The sequence below is a fragment of the Anomaloglossus baeobatrachus genome, chromosome 5 (assembly GCF_048569485.1).
Source record: "Anomaloglossus baeobatrachus isolate aAnoBae1 chromosome 5, aAnoBae1.hap1, whole genome shotgun sequence".
NCBI classification, from domain to species: Eukaryota; Metazoa; Chordata; class Amphibia; order Anura; family Aromobatidae; genus Anomaloglossus; species Anomaloglossus baeobatrachus.
This window is the reverse complement of record NC_134357.1, coordinates 112,117,627-112,134,677: the sequence shown is the minus strand read 5'-3', so window position 1 is coordinate 112,134,677 and position 17,051 is coordinate 112,117,627. Positions and strand designations below refer to the sequence as shown.

The window sequence follows — 17,051 nt, the reverse complement described above, 5'->3', positions numbered from 1 at the left end:
CAATTCTCAAGTAAAGCCATAAGAAACCTAGAAAGTTTTTTTCTGTTTTATTTTTTTTTTAACAATATAAATTTACTCAATCAGTTGAGATAATTGCTGAATACAATGATGTAATTTTTCCATAGAGTTTTTATTATTATAGGGAATTTTTCAACAGGATTTTGCAATGTAAGATGAGGACAGGAGGTGGCGAGGGTTTAAAAAGTAAAAACATCTGTTCTTCTCTTATCTGGGTGGCAGCTGAGCTATTGTTTACTCAAACTAAAGGGTTTATTGCTCTGTGATTAACATTGGTGTGACTCCTCTGCATGTGCAGAGTAGATTGACGCCCCATGCTGTGATTGACACCTCACAGTCAATGCACAATCTCTATAGAGAGCCTGGTGTGGGTGGGGACAGCTCCCAGCTCTGCTACACTCCATTCTGAGATAAAGTAAGAACTGCTGCAACCTGTAATCTAAAGGGGGCTTTACACGCTGCGACATCGCTAATGTGGAGTCGTTGGGGTCACGGAATTTGTGACGCACATCCGGCCGCATTAGCGATGTTGCTGCGTGTGACACCGATGAGCGATTTTGCATCGTTGCAAAAACGTGCAAAATCACTCATCGGTGACATGGGGGTCCATTCTCGATTATCGTTACTGCAGCAGTAACGATGTAGTACGTCGCTCCTGCGGCAGCACACATCGCTATGTGTGACGCCGCAGGAACGAGGAAGCTCTCCTTACCTGCCTCCCGGCCGCTATGAGGAAGGAAGGAGGTGGGCGGGATGTTCCGGCCACTCATCTCCGCCCCTCCGCTTCTATTGGGCGGCCGCTCAGTGACGTCGCTGTGACGCCGCACGGACCGCCCCCTTCGCCGGTCACAGCGACATCGCCGGGCAGGTAAGTATGTGTGACGGGTCTGCGCGATGTTGTGCGGCACGGGCAGCAATTTGCCCGTGTCGCACAACAGATGGGGGCGGGTGCCCACACTACCGATATCGGGACCGATATCGCAGTGTGTAAAGTAGCCTTTAGTTAAACATGGTTGGTTTCAGAATGTCTCTGTCTACATGCTGCTCTCAGATGAAGTAGCAAAAATCTGCTGACAAAATCCCTTTAATGCACATAGCACCTTCCAAAGATCTTGAAAACTGACTTTTCTCCAATTTGTTTTTGGCCACAGACCTTTACAGCTGTTTAATGCTCTTTCTGCTCACAACTCTGGACAAACCATAGACATGCACACTCAGTTCCACTGATCATTAAAGTGTTCTCCAGTATGTTCAATGTGCCTTTTCAAAAGATATCGCAGCACCATTTTATTCAGCTTCCTACGACCTACATGCCCATATAGATGGCTTAGGAGAATTGGTCTTACTGACAGATTCCCTTTAAAAGATATTCTTCAGCAGGCACATAGACCAAGATCATAGCACTGATAGCAAAAGTTAAATGGAATCTTGCAGTAGGGGAAACCCTCCTAAGCTGTCCATATAGGCATTTAGATTATAGGAAGCTGAATAAGGTGATACCTTAATAACTGCAATACTGTGTTTTATCAAGAGAAATCCACTTTTTTCTTAATATGTAAATGAGCTGTTAAAATCTTTGTGGCAGACACAGACCTCCCTGAGAATCCCCCTCCAGGGCTTATTTAAAATAAAAGGTGTCGTTACCAGTGTGAGACATGTAATGACTCCTGATCTCATTGCAGAGCTGTGTGTGATTATACCTAACAGTACTAGTAAAAAAAAATGTGGCACTCCTGTGTAGATGCAAATAGGTAGATAGATTCCCAATCCGTCAAATTCAAATAGTAGAAAAATTTGGCACTCTGAGGCGAGTATGGTGAAAAAGGATGAGATTTTATCTTTTGTGGTCTACAAGACAATGTGTATAATGTACCTGACGTTTCAGTCTATATTGACCTTTTTCAAACATACACAAGTAAGTCTGACCACAGGGATGGAGAGTAGGGTTAAGGTCATTTTCCACCATATTCACCTCTGAGTGTCAGATTTATTTAATAACAGTATAGCAGGGCAGAACTTTGTCTCATTACAAACACAGCTGCAGTTTTAGTCCTCTCTCGGTTCTCTCAGCTCTGCTGTACTGTCTCTACTCCACACAGGCTGTGTGAGATGAAAACTAAAGAAATGTTAATTATAATTAGACACAGCTCAGAAGTGAGATCAGGAGAGCAGACTGTCAGTCATTACATGTCTCACACTGTTAAAGCAAGCTTTCTTTTTAAATAAATTCTGGAACCAGATACTTAGGGAGATCTGTGTCCGGCCGATAGATCTTAACCCCTTAACGACCTTTGACGTACTGAGTACGTCATGGTGACATGGTGCTAAACGACCCATGACGTACTCAGTACGTCATGGCGAAATCGCGGTCCCGGAGCCCCGGGGAGTGAAATTTGTTTAATTAAACGGTAGATTCGGGAAGGAGGGGACCTCTGCCTGACCTCAGGAGGGGTGGTGTCTCCTCCCCGAACCTACAGAGGCTGTGATTGGCTGACAAATGCCGCTCAGCCAATTACAGTCACTGTAATGTGTCAGCCATTGAAAATGGCTGACACATTGAAATCCAGCCATAATCAGTGCTGCTGTAGCACTGATGACTGGCTGGAGCTGGGTGAACTTTGTTTCACCCGCCCCCAGCTCTGATTGGAGAGACCGGCCTTGTGACAGATCTCTCCCAATCACTGTGGATCTTGTGCCGGTGACCGCTACCCTCAGCTTCACTCCGTCCGTGAAAGCTGATGAGAGCGGTCGCTGTAGGTGCCCATCGGTAAGTTATAGCCCCCCCCCCCGATCCACCGCTGCTCCCCCCCGATCCACCGCTGCTCCCCGCCGATCCACCGCTGCTCCCCGCCGATCCACCGCTGCTGCCCGCCGATCCACCGCTGCTCCCCGCCGATCCACCGCTGCTGCCCGCCGATTCACCGCTGCTCCCCGCCGATCCACCGCTGCTCCCCGCCGATCCACCGCTGCTGCCCGCCGATCCACCGCTGCTGCCCGCCGATCCACCGCTGCTGCCCGCCGATTCACCGCTGCTCCCCACGATCCACCGCTGCTCCCTGCCACGCCGCTGTTCCCTGCCGCTGTCCCTGCCCGCCACGCCGCTTTTCCCGCCACTGTCCCTGCCCGCCACGCCGCTATTCCCGCCACTGTCCCTGCCCGCCACGCCGCTATTCCCGCCACTGTCCCTGCCCGCCACGCCGCTATTCCCGCCACTGTCCCTGGCCGCCACGCCGCTATTCCCGCCACTGTCCCTGCCCGCCACGCCGCTTTACACGCCACTGTCCCCGCCGCCACCGTCCCCTTTCAGTCGCACCCACCTTTTTCAGCCGCCGCTGCACCCGATCAGCCGCCGCCTCCATCGGCTGCCACTGCACCTAATCGACTGCCGCCTTCCATGTGCTGCCTCCCCTCCCCCCCTCCATGTACTGCCTCCCCTCCCCCCCCCCCTCCATGTACTGCCTCCTACCCCCCCTCCATGTGCTGCCTCCCCTCCCCCCACTCCATGTGCTGCCTCCCCTCCCCCCCCTCCATGTGCTGCCTCCCCTCCCCCCCTCCATTGTGCTGCCTCCCCTCCCCCCCCTCCATGTGCTGCCTCCCCTCCCCCCCATGTGCTGCCTCCCCTCCATGTGCTGCCTCCCCTCCATGTGCTGCCTCCCCTCCATGTGCTGCCATCCCCCCTCCCTCCATGTGCTGCCTCCTCTCCCCCCTCCCTCCATGTGCTGCCTCCTCTCCCCCCTCCCTCCATGTGCTGCCTCCTCTCCCCCCCTCCCTCCATGTGCTGCCTCCCCTCCCCCCTCCCTCCATGTGCTGCCTCCTCTCCCCCCTTCCTCCATGTGCTGCCTCCTCTCCCCCCTCCCTCCATGTGCTGCCTCCTCTCCCCCCTCCCTCCATGTGCTGCCTCCCCTCCCCCCTCCCTCCATGTGCTGCCTCCTCTCCCCCCTCCCCTCCATGTGCTGCCTCCCCTCCCCCCTCCCTCCCATGTGCTGCCTCCCCTCCCCCCTCCCTCCATGTGCTGCCTTCCCCTCACCCCTCCCTCCATTGTGCTGACTCCCCCCTCCCTCCATGTGCCATCGCTCTCTCCCATCAGACTCTGCCCCCCCTCCCTGATCTGCTGCCCTGCTCTCTCCCATCCTTTTCACCCTCCTTCATCTGCTGCCTTTCTGTCCTGCTGTGATCCTGCTGCCTAGATCCATCCTGTAAGGTAGCTATCCCCAATCTCACCTCCCACCCCCCCATCCTCCGCCGCTCCTCCATCCGCTGCGCCCTTTCCCATCCTCCATCCGCTGCGCCTTTTCTCATCTGCCGCTCCTCCATCCGCTTCGCCTTTTCTCATCTGCCGCTCCTCCATCCGCTGCGCCTTTTCTCATCTGCTGCTCCTCCATCCGCTGCGCCTTTTCTCATCTGCCGCTCCTCCATCCGCTGCGCCTTTTCTCATCTGCCGCTCCTCCATCCGCTGCGCCTTTTCCCATCCTCTGCCGCTCCTCCATCCGCTGCGCCTTTTCCCATCCTCTGCCGCTCCTCCATCCGCTGCACCTTTTCCCATCCTCTGCTGCTCCTCCACCCGCTGCGCCCTTTCCCATCTTCCATCCGCTGCGCCCTTTCTCATCTGCCGCCCCGCCCTCTCGCATCGCATTATCCAGCGCAGTTGCTCGCTTCCAGACTGCAGTGGATGATGCGATGCGAGACTCGTGCATTGCTCTCACGTTTGGCACTGGTCTTAGTGGCAGGCGCTAATTTTTTTTTTTTTTTTTTACTGATGTCTGTATTTTTTATTTCGCCAAACTAATTTTTTTTGTATGGGGGGGTCTAGTTTCCAAAATGGGATCACATGTGGGGGAGCTCCATTGTTTAGGCACCTCAGGGGGTCTCCAAATGAAACATGGCGTCTGCTAATAATTCCAATCAATTTTACTGTGAAATGGCGCTCCTTCTCTTCTGAGCCCCGCCGTACGCCCAAACAATTGATTTCCACCACATATGAGGTATCGTCGTACTCAGGAGAAATTGCACAATACATTTTATGGTGCATTTTTTCCTGATACCCTTGTGGAAAAAAAAGCTACCTGTTTGAAAAAACAATTTTGTGGTAAAAAAAAGAATAAAATATTTTCACGGCTGAACATTACAAATGTTTGTGAAGCCTCCAGGGGTTCAAAGTGCTCACTAAACAGCTAGATAAATTCCATGAGGGGTCTAGTTTCCAAAATGGGGTCAATTGTGGGGGAGCTCCATTGTTTAGGCACTTCAGGAGGGTCTCCAAACGCAACATGGCGTCCGCTAATAATTCCAACCAATTTTGCTGTGAAATGGCGCTCCTTGCCTTCCGAGTCCTGCCGTGCGCCCAAACATTTGATTTCCACCACATATGGGGTATCTGCGTACTCAGGAGAAAATGCACAATACATTTTATGGTGCATTTTTTCCTGATACCCTTGTGATAAAAAAAGCTACCTGGTTGAAGCAACAGTTTTGTGGTAAAAAAAATTTTTTTTCTTCTCACGGCTCAACGTTATAAACTTCTGTGAAGACCCCAGGGGTTCAAAGTGCACATCAAACATCTAGAAAAAATATTTGAGGGCTCTAGTTTCCAAAATGGGGTCACTTATGGGGGAGCTCCATTGTTTAGGCACCTCGGGGAGTCTTCAAACCCGACATGGCGTCCGCTAATGAGTGCAGCTAATTTTGCACTCAAAAATTCAAATGGCGCTCCTTGCCTTCCGAGTCCTGCTGTGTGCCCAAACATTTGATTACCACCACATATGGGGTATCTGCGTACTCAGGAGAAAATGCACAATACATTTTATGATGCATTTTTCCTGATACCCTTGTGAAAATACTAATTTTTATGGCTAAAGTAACATTTTTGTGTTAAAAAAGTAAAATTTTCATTTTTTCGTCTACATTGCTTTGGTTGCTGTGAAGCTCCTAAAGGGTTAATAAACTTCTTGGATGTGGTTTTGAGCAGAGTGAGGGGTGCAGATTTTAGAATTTGGTCACTTTTGGGTATTTTCTGTCGCCTAGGTTTCTCAAATCACTCCAAATGTGATGTGGTACCTAAAAAATTTTTTTTATGTACATTTTGTTGGAAAAATGAGAAATTGGTGATGAACTTTGAACCCTTCTAACTTCCTAACGGAAATTTTTTTTTTTCAAAAATTGCGCTGGTGTAAAGTAGACATGTGGGAAATGTTATTTAGTAACTATTTTGTGTGACATGTCTCTCAGATTTATGGGCATAAAATTTCAAATTTTGAAAATTGCAAAATTTTCAAAATTTTCGCCAAATTTCCGAAATTTTCACAAATAAACGCAAACATATCGGCCTAAATTTACCACTGACATGAAGTACAATATGTCACGAAAAAACAATCTCAGAATCGCCAGGATCCGTTGAAGTGTTCCAGAGTTATAACCTGTCAAAGTGACACTGGTCAAAATTGCAAAAAATGGCCGGGTCTTTAAGGTGAAAACAGGCTGGGGGCTGAAGGGGTTAATAGCTCATTTACATATTAAGAAAAATGTGGATTTCTCTGAAATAAGACAATTAATCAAATATATCACGGTATGATTGTATTCAAAGTTGAATGCCCATATAGATGGCTTCATCCTACTGATGGATCCCTTTTAAGGCCCACATACACAATAAATGAAAGTCACCGATTTCAGCCAACCAGCTCATGAATGAGATCCTCTCAACTTTTCTCTGACAGCTTATGATGGGGAACAAATAAATCGGACTGCTGGAATTTCAACAGCTGATCGTTTTATTTTCTGGGGAGATAAGCCAGCATTCTCTACTCACAAGTGAAAACATATGAATGCTCGGCTAAACATTCATGTGAATGAAGGAGTCGGGAAAGACAATTGGTTGTCAAGCGAATCTCACGACAATGTCCAGCTTTACAATGCACCTCAACCCCTAATAAAACCTCCAACAAATGTACTAGTCATATAGTTTATGATATACGATAACCGATCTTGGAAGGAGTGGGCTTGGAACTTACATCTCCACACAGATAAGACTTATAATTACTTATGCAACAGTGAAGGGTGCGCCATCATCTCTTCCATGAAAGGTGCGCCATCATCTCTTCCATGAAAGGTGCGCCATCATCTCTTCCATGAAAGGTGAGCTATCTTTTCTTCAATGAAAGGTGAGCTATCTTTTCTTCAATGAAAGGTGAGCCATCATCTCTTCCATGAAAGGTGAGCTATCTTTTCTTCAATGAAAGGTGAGCTATCTTTTCTTCAATGAAAGGTGAGCCATCATCTCTTCCATGAAAGGTGAGCTATCTTTTCTTCAATGAAAGGTGAGCCATCATCTATTCCATGAAAGGTGAGCCATCTTCTTCCGTGTACAGTGATCACTACTTTCATTTGTGCATGCCCTTACAATGTCTAAGGCAGGGGTCTCAAACTCGGCTGGGTGTATGGGCCGCACAGAGGAAAAAAATAATTTGGGGGGGCCGCATTCTTTGCAGGACAAAGTGACATTTTTATTGGTACGATATATATATATATATACATACATACATACATACATACATACATACATACATATATATATATATATATATATTTTTACACACCTTGGGATCACTGATTTTGAACATTTTCCCTTGTTCATTATAGCAAACGTGCACATTCTTTGTTTAAATATAAAAAATTTTATTTTTTTTTACATTTTATTCCTTTCTTGTAACTCTTACAATTAGCACTATATAGAAATTTTGACCAACATCTTTTAGTAATGTTCCCCATATTGTTGTAACATGCCCATCCTTGTCCCCTTGTAGTATTGTGCCCCATGCCACAGTAATGTGCCCATCCATATCCCCTTGTAGTATACCCCATCCTAGTCCCCATCCCACAGTAATGTGCTCATCCTTGTCCCCATCCTAAAGTAATGTTCCCCATCTTTGTCCCCATTTTGTAGTAATGTGTTCATCCTTGTCCCCATCCTATAGTAATGTCCCCAATCTATAGTAATGTGTCCATCCTTGTCCCCATGTTATAGCAATGTTCCCCATCCTTGTCCCCTTGTAGCAATGTCCCCATCCTATAGTACTGTCCCCATTCTATAGTAATGTGCCCATCCTTTAGTAATGTGCCAACCTTGTCTCCACCCTATAGTAATGTCCCCAGCATTATCCCTATTCTATAGTAATGTTTCCCATCCTTGTCCCCTTGTAGTAATGTCCCTATCCTACAGTAATGTGCCCACCTTGTCCCCATCCTGTAGTAATGTCCCCATCCTATAGTCATGTGCCCATCCTAGTCCCCATCCATAGTACTGTGCCCACCTTGTCCCCATCCAATAGTATTGTGCCCATCCTTGTAATGTCCCCATCCTATAGTAATGTCCCCAGCCTTATCCCCATCTCATAGTAATGTGCGCACTTTGTCCCCATCCTGTAGTAATGGGTCAGCAGCTCCCCTCACCTCCCACAGACGCCGGAGTGAAGCTGAGGGGAGTGGTCTCCTGCCCCAGATCCACGGTGATTGGAGAGTTTGGTCACAAGGCCGGTCTCTCCAATCAGAGCTGGGGGCGGGTGAAACACAGGTCACCCAGCTACAGCCAATGATCAGGGCTACAGCTGCACTGATCTTGGCTGGATTTCAATGTTTCAACGATTTTCAATGGTTGAAACATTAGTGGCTGTGATTGGCTGAGCGGCGTTCGTCAGCCAATCACAGCCTCCGTAGGTCCGGGGAGGAGACACCACCCCTCCTGAGGTCCCCTCCTCCCCGAATCTAAGGTATTTGCAGCGATCGCAGCCACCGGGGCCGTGATTTCACCATGACGTACTGGGTATGTCATGGGTCCTTAAGTACCAGGGAGCCATAACGTACCCAGTACATCATAGGTCGCTAAGGGGTTAACGTCCAGCACACACACACACACACACACACACACACACACACACACACACACTATTCTTCTCATCTGTCCCGCGCTCCCTCCGCTGCCTGATCTCTGCTTCGTGCGGCCCCCAGGCCCGTGCCCCTGGTCACTTTTGTGGCAGCTGCAGTGTCACTGTCAATGATTTATGTGAGAGGATTGTGTTGCCGGTGCGAGAGCAGAGCGCCAGCAACACATTCATCTGACAAAGTGCAGACAGTGGCTGCGGCCCCTGCACCTGCCGCGATAGTGAACGGGGGCACGGGCCTGGGGGCCGCACGAACTACCCTGAGGGGCCGCATGCGGCCCGCGGGCTGCGTGTTTGAGACCCCTGGTCTAAGGCGTGTAGTATACAGTGGTGGCCAAAAGTATTGGCACCCCTGCAATTCTGTCAGATAATACTCAGTTTCTTCTTGAAAATGATTGCAATCACAAATTCTTTGGTATTATTAACTTCCTTTATTTTGTTTGCAATGAAAAAACACAAAAGAGAATGAAACAATCATTTCACACAAAACTCCAAAAATGGCCCAGACAAAAGTATTGGCACCCTAAAGGCTGCTTTACATGTGTCGATTTCTCGTGCGATCGCACCCGCCCCCATCGTTTCTGCGGCACGGGCAATTTCTTGCCCGTGTCGCACAATGTTATAATCCGCCGTCACACATACCTTCCAAACGACCTCGCTGTGGGCGGCGAACATCCACTTCCTGAAGGAGGAGGGATGTTCGGCGTCACAGCGACGTCGCACAGCGGCCGGTCAATAGATGCGGAGGGGCGGAGATGAGCTGGACGTAAACATCCCGCCCACCTCCTTACTTCAGCATTGCCAGCGGCCGCAGGTAAGCTGCAGTTCATTGTTCCCGGGGTGTGACACGGAGCGATGTGTGCTGCCTCGGGAACAATGAACAACAGGACGTGCTATTTTTAGAAAATGAGCGTCGTATCAACGATGAACGAGAAGGTGAGTATTTCTGCTCGTTCATAGCTGTCACACGCTACGAAATTACTAACTATGCCGGAAGTGCGTCACTTACGACGTGACCCTGCTGACATCTCATTAGATATATCGTAGCGTGTAAAGCCCGCTTTAGCCTTATACTTGGCTGCACAACCTTTAGCCAAAATAACTGCGAACAACCGCTTCCGGTAACCATCAATGAGTTTCTTACAATGCTCTCCTGGAATTTTAGACCATTCTTCTGTGGCAAACTGCTCCAGGTCCCTGAGATTTGAAGGGTGCCTTCTCCAAACTGCCATTTTGAGATCTCTCCACAGGTGTTCTATGGGATTCAGGTCTGGACTCATTGCTGGCCACTTTAGTAGTCTCCAGTGCTTTCTCTCAAACCATTTTCTAGTGCTTTTTGAAGTGTGTTTTGGGTCACTGTCCTGCTGGAAGACCCATGACCTCTGAGGAAGACCCAGCTTTCTCACACTGGGCCTTACATTATGCTGCAAAATTTGTTGGTAGTCTTCAGACTTCATAATGACATGCACACGGTCAAGCAGTCCAGTGCCAGAGGCAGCAAAGCAACCCCAAAACATCAGGGAATCTCTGCCATGTTTTACTGTAGGGACCGTGTTCTTTTCTTTGAATGCCTCTTTTCTTTTTCCTGTAAACTCTATGTTGATGGCTTTTCCCAAAAAGCTCAACTTTTGTCTCATCTGACCAGGGAACATTCTTCCAAAACGTTTTAGGCTTTCTCAGGTAAGTTTTAGCAAACTCCAGCCTGGCTTTTTTATGTCTCGGGGTAAGAAGTGGCGTCTTGCTGGGTATCCTACCATACAGTCCCTTTTCATTCAGACGCCGACGGATAGTACGGGTTGACACTGTTGCACCCTCGGACTGCAGGGCAGCCTGAACTTGTTTGGATGTTAGTCAAGGTTCTTTATCCACCATCCACACAATCTTGCGTTGAAATCTCTCGTCAATTTTTCTTTTCCTTCCACATCTAGGGAGGTTAGCCACAGAGCCATGGGCTTTAAACGTCTTGATGACACTGCGCACCGTAGACACAGGAACTTTCAGGTCTTTGGAGATGGACTTGTAGCCTTGAGATTGCTCATGCTTCCTCACAATTTGGATTCTCAAGTCTTCAGACAGTTCTTTGGTCTTCTTTCTTTTCTCCATGCTCAATGTGGTACACACAAGGACACAGGACAGAGATTGAGTCAACTTTAATCCATGTCAACTGGCTGCAAGTGCGATTTAGTTATTGCCAACACCTGTTAGGTGCCACAGGTAAGTTACAGGTGCTGTTAATTACACAAATTAGAGAAGCATCACATGATTTTTTTAAAACAGTGCCAATACTTTTGTCCACCCCCTTTTTTATGTTTGTATGTTTGGTGTGGAATTATATCTAATTTGGCTTTATGACAATTTTTTTAATTTTTTTTTTCATTGAAGACAAATTAAATGAAGTTAATAATACCAAAGAATTTGTGATTGCAATCATTTTCAAGTAGAAACTGAGTATTATCTGACAGAATTGCAGGGGTGCCAATACTTTTGGCCAGCACTGTAAAAGAAGAGACAGAACACAATGTTCATACTGCTTTAAAAAGATGTCAAATAACATGGTTCCCAAAAGTAATCACCGATCCGTTCAGAACCTCCTTCTCAGCTCTTGTCTGCGCTTCCCATCATCATATTTAAGAGAGTTCCGATATGCCACCAATTGGCAAGTGTAATGATAAAGCATGGTTTTATTTAGTAATTTATGCATTTATCATTTCAATAAGAACTGCCATAAATTTCTGGCGTAGTTTGACAACAAAGACTCCCATCAATCTTAAGAACTGGGATTCCATATTCACTTCCATATTTCAGTGTCTCCAGAAACTTTAAGTTAATGATCTGACGTGTATAGCCATCCTTGTACTGCAATTAGATGATAAGAGACACCGAATGTAATCTCTAATCTTCGGATGCATTTATGGGCTATCTTAGACCGCCACCATGTAGCGGGCTGACAATCACTGCATAGATTATCACAGCTACTGATAAATGTCATAAAAAGTGTAAAAACCAACCAATGTCTTGTAAACATGTGGATTGCACCGTGCTCTTCACGGAAGTGCTGCTCACCTTCCAGGCCTGCTCATTGTGTAATGAAATATTATGAGAAATGAAGACACTCGAAGGCGTGATCCTGATTCTACAAGTCGAGCTATGAGGTACAATTATTCTGATATCAATTAGGACAGCTTGTTCTGGAGATTAGCTTGCAGCCAGAAGCATTGTGCCTCATTAGCTGGCCTATGACTTGTGGTTAACCGGCACTTACAAGTCAATGTGGTTTACAATGTGAAAGACGAGACAAGAGGTAAGGAAGTTCTTGGAAGGCGCTCACGTTATAATAACCTCCAACACTGACAAGGCGTGCAAGTATTAGTATATTTTGCAACAATGATACCATTCAGGGCCTAGGACACACTAGTCAGCAAGTGAACAGTCAGTATTTCTTGAAGTTAATGTGTTGGAAACTGCAATGTGGGCAAGCGTAAGGTGCTCAAAAAATTCAAGATACCCCAAATTAGAATGGCTAAAATAGTAGGTCCTGTGTGTGGTTTTCAGCGTGGAATGATTAGTACCTAGGTAAAGTAATGCAAGAAAGAACTGATGAGTGAGCACAAAAGCCATAGTCATCCAAGGATGACATATCCATGTGTAGCAAAATCTAGCCCATTGTCACAGATGTATCACGACCTGTTACGAAGGTCTAATGGCTGTTAGACAATCCAGTGGCAGTGAGTGTTAGAAAAGCCCAGAAATTATGTGACACCCTGGCCGAGCCAGGTAGTCACAAATAGGGTCCTGCATTACACCCTTCCCTCACAGGTAACACACAGCCAACCACAAAACCCTAGTCACCCCCTCAGGGCTTGATAGACACACCAGGGGGCAGAACCAGGCAGTTGGAAGACGCCCACCGAGGAGTCCTAGACAGCCCGGGACAAGAAAAAGCCAGTTGTAGTTGGAAAGTTCAAGTTGGAGAGGTGTGTGGGCTGGAGCTGTGTGCAGCTCCAGCAGAGGCGAGAACCCAAGTTGAACAGGTGCCGGAGTAGGAGTCCTGGTGCCTTTGGCTAGGAGGCAGACGGCGGTCTCCGTCTGCAGGAGCCAGGAAGACGGCTCGGTGAAACCGAGGTGGACCGGGACAGGGTAGTGGCCTGCCGGTACCGACCCGGGGAACCGACTCGGAAACCGGAGCACAAAGGGGGGTACTCAGACCCTGAAGCTAGGTCCAGAAGCGGCTGGTGGCTAGCTAATTAACTGATTGCGGCCAGGACTAGAGGTCCTGTCCCACCCAAAGTCCGACTGAAGGCAATAGCCCACCGAGGGGGATAAAAGGCCACCGCCACGGCTCAGAGATCCCACGGGCCAGCATCTTAGGGCAAAGGGCTCCTTAGGCGACCACAAGCCGGGAGCGGACTCCTGAAGTTGCAAGCACAGGCAGTCCACCATCTTACACTGGTGCAGGAGAAAGACAGAGACCACCATCCAGGTGGGGGAACCCGAATGCAGCCGGCTGCGGGCACCGACCACCATCATCTTGGTTTACCAGAGACTCGTGTGTGTTTCTAATAGTGAGTACATCAGCACCCTGCGGTCGCCCATCTCCCTGAATCACCAACCCCCAACGGGTCCCGGGGCCACCATCCCTGCCCATGGAGGGGTTAACAATTTGCTGCACAACATCTCCCCTGGGTGCCCCATAACTGCAGCGGTGGTGTCCAATATCACCACACACCGTGGGTGGCATCACGAACTCCGTACGGCTCCTCCTGTACATATATGTCCTAAATCCACCATCCCATCACTACCCCTTTTAATTTGAAGTGACCGTGAGGTCCCCGGGTCCGGAGACCCTCGATCCACCCACAGAAGGGCCGGATCCGAGCAGCTCGGCTGCTGAGAGTGGGGCGGTACATTAGCAGCACATGTTGTTATCTGAAAATTCTCTGTTTCTGCAGCAGCGGACTCAAGGTCCCTGGGAGACTGTCAGTTTTTCCTCTCAGTTGCCAGCCTCTCACTTCCTTTATGAACCTCTTCCTGAAGACATTTGGGTGCTGTGAGGTATCAACCGGCTGTATTACAAAGGGCCGGTATGTTTTGCAGAAGCGTGGGTGCTCTGCAATGTGAAGTTGGCTGGGACCTGTGGTTCCACAGGATTGCATTACATGCAGAGCCATGGAAGGGTGTGTGATGCTGATTACACACTCCTTACCACCTGTGGGTGTGGCTCCAGGGGTTAAAGCAATCCTGTCTCTGAACCTGGGTGAGGTGTGTCTAGGGCAGTCTAGAGAGAGACTGGCTCTAGATGTCCAGTGTGTGGACTGGAAACAAGTGAGAGCAGAGCCAGGAGCTTTGGGTGTATCAGCCTGCATGGAGGCTGATCACAAGGCTCTGATATTGAGTCTGAGGTGAGTGCAGCCAGGCCAGGGCTGTAGGGCCGAATCTCTCCAGGAGGAGAGACAGACAGGGGTCTGCAGAGGGCCCTGGGTGCTGGAAGGAACCTTGGCTAGAGTTGTATGCTGGCAGGAGCCAGAGAGTGGGGAAGTTGCTAAACTTCCATTATGGACTTATTGTTTATGTTTGAGGGCAGTTTATGCTGAGTGTTTTTAATAAACTGCCAGAATTTCTATGAAGAGACTGTGTACGTGTGTTGCTGAAGCTACCTCACACCGCTGCAAGCGAGTGAAACCCCCACGTTGCAGGGCGCAACGTTACATATGGTGTCTCGAATGCGGGCATGCGGTCTGGTTGCTAGGGGCAACGCAGCCTGGTTGCTAGGGGCAACGGCCTAGGACAGTCATGGCGAACCTTTTACAGGCCGAGTGCCCAAACTGTAGTTCTAAACCCATTTTTTTTTCCGAAGTGCCAACCAATCCTATTATGTAAATAATTGATTTTAACCTTACCTTTGCAGTCTTCTCTTCTCTCCAGCAGGGGGCATCACGCTCATGCGTGCTTACCACACATGGAAGCTGAGCCCCTGCCCTTTCCAGACACAGCAGTTGGATTGATCTTTCTGGAAATAAATTGCAGCATATTAGACAGAGATTTTAGCCTGGAATGCAATCAGATGTCACCCTGTAATCCACATCTACATTTCAAAGTCTGAACATCTTGAAATCCCATAAAGACGGATGAGTTGCTCCTCTCCCCTTTCATTGTGTAGTTCTGTCCCTCTTCCTGGCCACTTCCTGGTAAACATGTCCCCCATCCTGATATGTATTTCCTACATTCTGGTATATTTGTCCCCATCATGGCCCCATCCTGGTAAATGTACCACATTCCTGGTAAATGTACCCCATCCTGGTAAATGTACCCCATCATTGTAAATGTATCCCATCCTGGCATGTTCCCCCATGCTGTTAAATGACCCCATCCTGGTAAATGTACCTCATCCAGGCATGTTCCCTTATCCTGGTAAATGTCCCTTTTCCTGGTAAATGTACCCCATCCTGATAAATGTCACCCTTCCTGATAAATGTTCCCCATCCTGGCATTTTTCCTCATCCTGGCATGTTCATGTACCCCCATCCTGGCATGTTTCCCCCCATTCTGGTAAATGTATCCCCCTTACTGGTAAATGTATCCCCCATACTGGTAAATGTATCCCCCATACTGGTAAATGTACCCCCCATACTGGTAAATGTATCCCCCATACTGGTAAATGTACCCCGCATACTGGTAAATGTACCCCTTCCTGCTAAATGTACCCCATCCTGGCATGATTTCCCCCATCCTTGGAGTCATGTTTCCACCCATGCTTACAGTCATGTTTACCCCCATCCTTGCAGCCATGTTTCCCTCATCTTTGCAGCCATGTTTCCCCCATCTTTGCAGCCATGTTTCCCCCATCTTTGCACGTTTCTCTCCATCTTTGCAGCCATGTTTTCCCCGTGGTCTCCATGTTTTCCCCGTGCTCAGTTTGCCCCGTGCTCAGTTTGCCCCGTGCTCAGTTTGCCCCGTGCTCAGTTTGCCCCGTGCTCTGTTTGTATATGCCCCATGCTCCCATGTTCCCCCCGTGCTAGCTCTGTCCCCCGTGCTCCCATGTTTGCCCCGTGCTCCCCATGTTTCCCCCGTGCTGGCTCTGTCCCCCGTGCTCCCCATGTTTCCCCATGCTGGCTCTGTCCCCGTGCGCTCCATGTTTCCCCCGTGCTGGTGGCTCTGTCCCCGTGCGCTCCATGTTTCCCCCATGCTGGCTCTGTCCCCGTGCGCGCCATGTTTCCCCCGTGCTCCCCATGTTTCCCCGTGCTGGCTCTGTCCCCGTGCGCTCCATGTTTCCCCCGTGCTGGCTCTGTCCCCGTGCGCTCCATGTTTGCCCCGTGCTGGCTCTGTCCCCATGCGCTCCATGTTTCCCCCGTGCTGGCTCTGTCCCCCGGGCGCTCCATGTTTCCCCCGTGCTGGCTCTGTCCCCCGTGCGCTCCATGTTTCCCCCGTGCTGGCTCTGTCCCCGTGCGCTCTATGTTTCCCCCGTGCTGGCTCTGTCCCCATGCGCTCCATGTTTCCCCCGTGCGCTCCATGTTTCCCCCATGCGCTCCATGTTTCCCCCGTGCGCTCCATGTTTCCCCCGTGCGCTCCATGTTTCCCCCGTTCTGGCTCTGTCCCCGTGCGCTCCATGTTTCCCCCGTGCTCCCATGTTTCCCCCGTGCGCTCCATGTTTTCCCCGTGCTCAGTTTTCCCCGTGCTCAGTTTGCCCCGTGCTCAGTTTGCCCCGTGCTCAGTTTGCCCCGTGCTCAGTTTGCCCCGTGCTCTGTTTGTATATGCCCCATGCTCCCATGTTCCCCCCGTGCTAGCTCTGTCCCCCGTGCTCCCATGTTTGCCCCGTGCTCCCCATGTTTCCCCCGTGCTGGCTCTGTCCCCCGTGCTCCCCATGTTTCCCCATGCTGGCTCTGTCCCCGTGCGCTCCATGTTTCCCCCGTGCTGGTGGCTCTGTCCCCGTGCGCTCCATGTTTCCCCCGTGCTGGCTCTGTCCCCGTGCGCTCCATGTTTCCCCCGTGCTGGCTCTGTCCCCGTGCGCTCCATGTTTCCCCCGTGCTCCCATGTTTCCCCCGTGCGCTCCATGTTTCCCCCGTGCTGGCTCTGTCCCCGTGCGCTCCATGTTTCCCCCGTGCTCCC

At 49.5% G+C, this 17,051-nt stretch overlaps 1 protein-coding gene across 2 annotated transcripts in view; it reads right to left on the bottom strand.

Moving 5' to 3' along the window:
- LOC142310931 (solute carrier family 22 member 15-like) overlaps positions 1-17,051 on the bottom strand; it is a 300,294-nt gene that overhangs the window by 240,149 nt on the left and 43,094 nt on the right. The window lies entirely within an intron of this gene.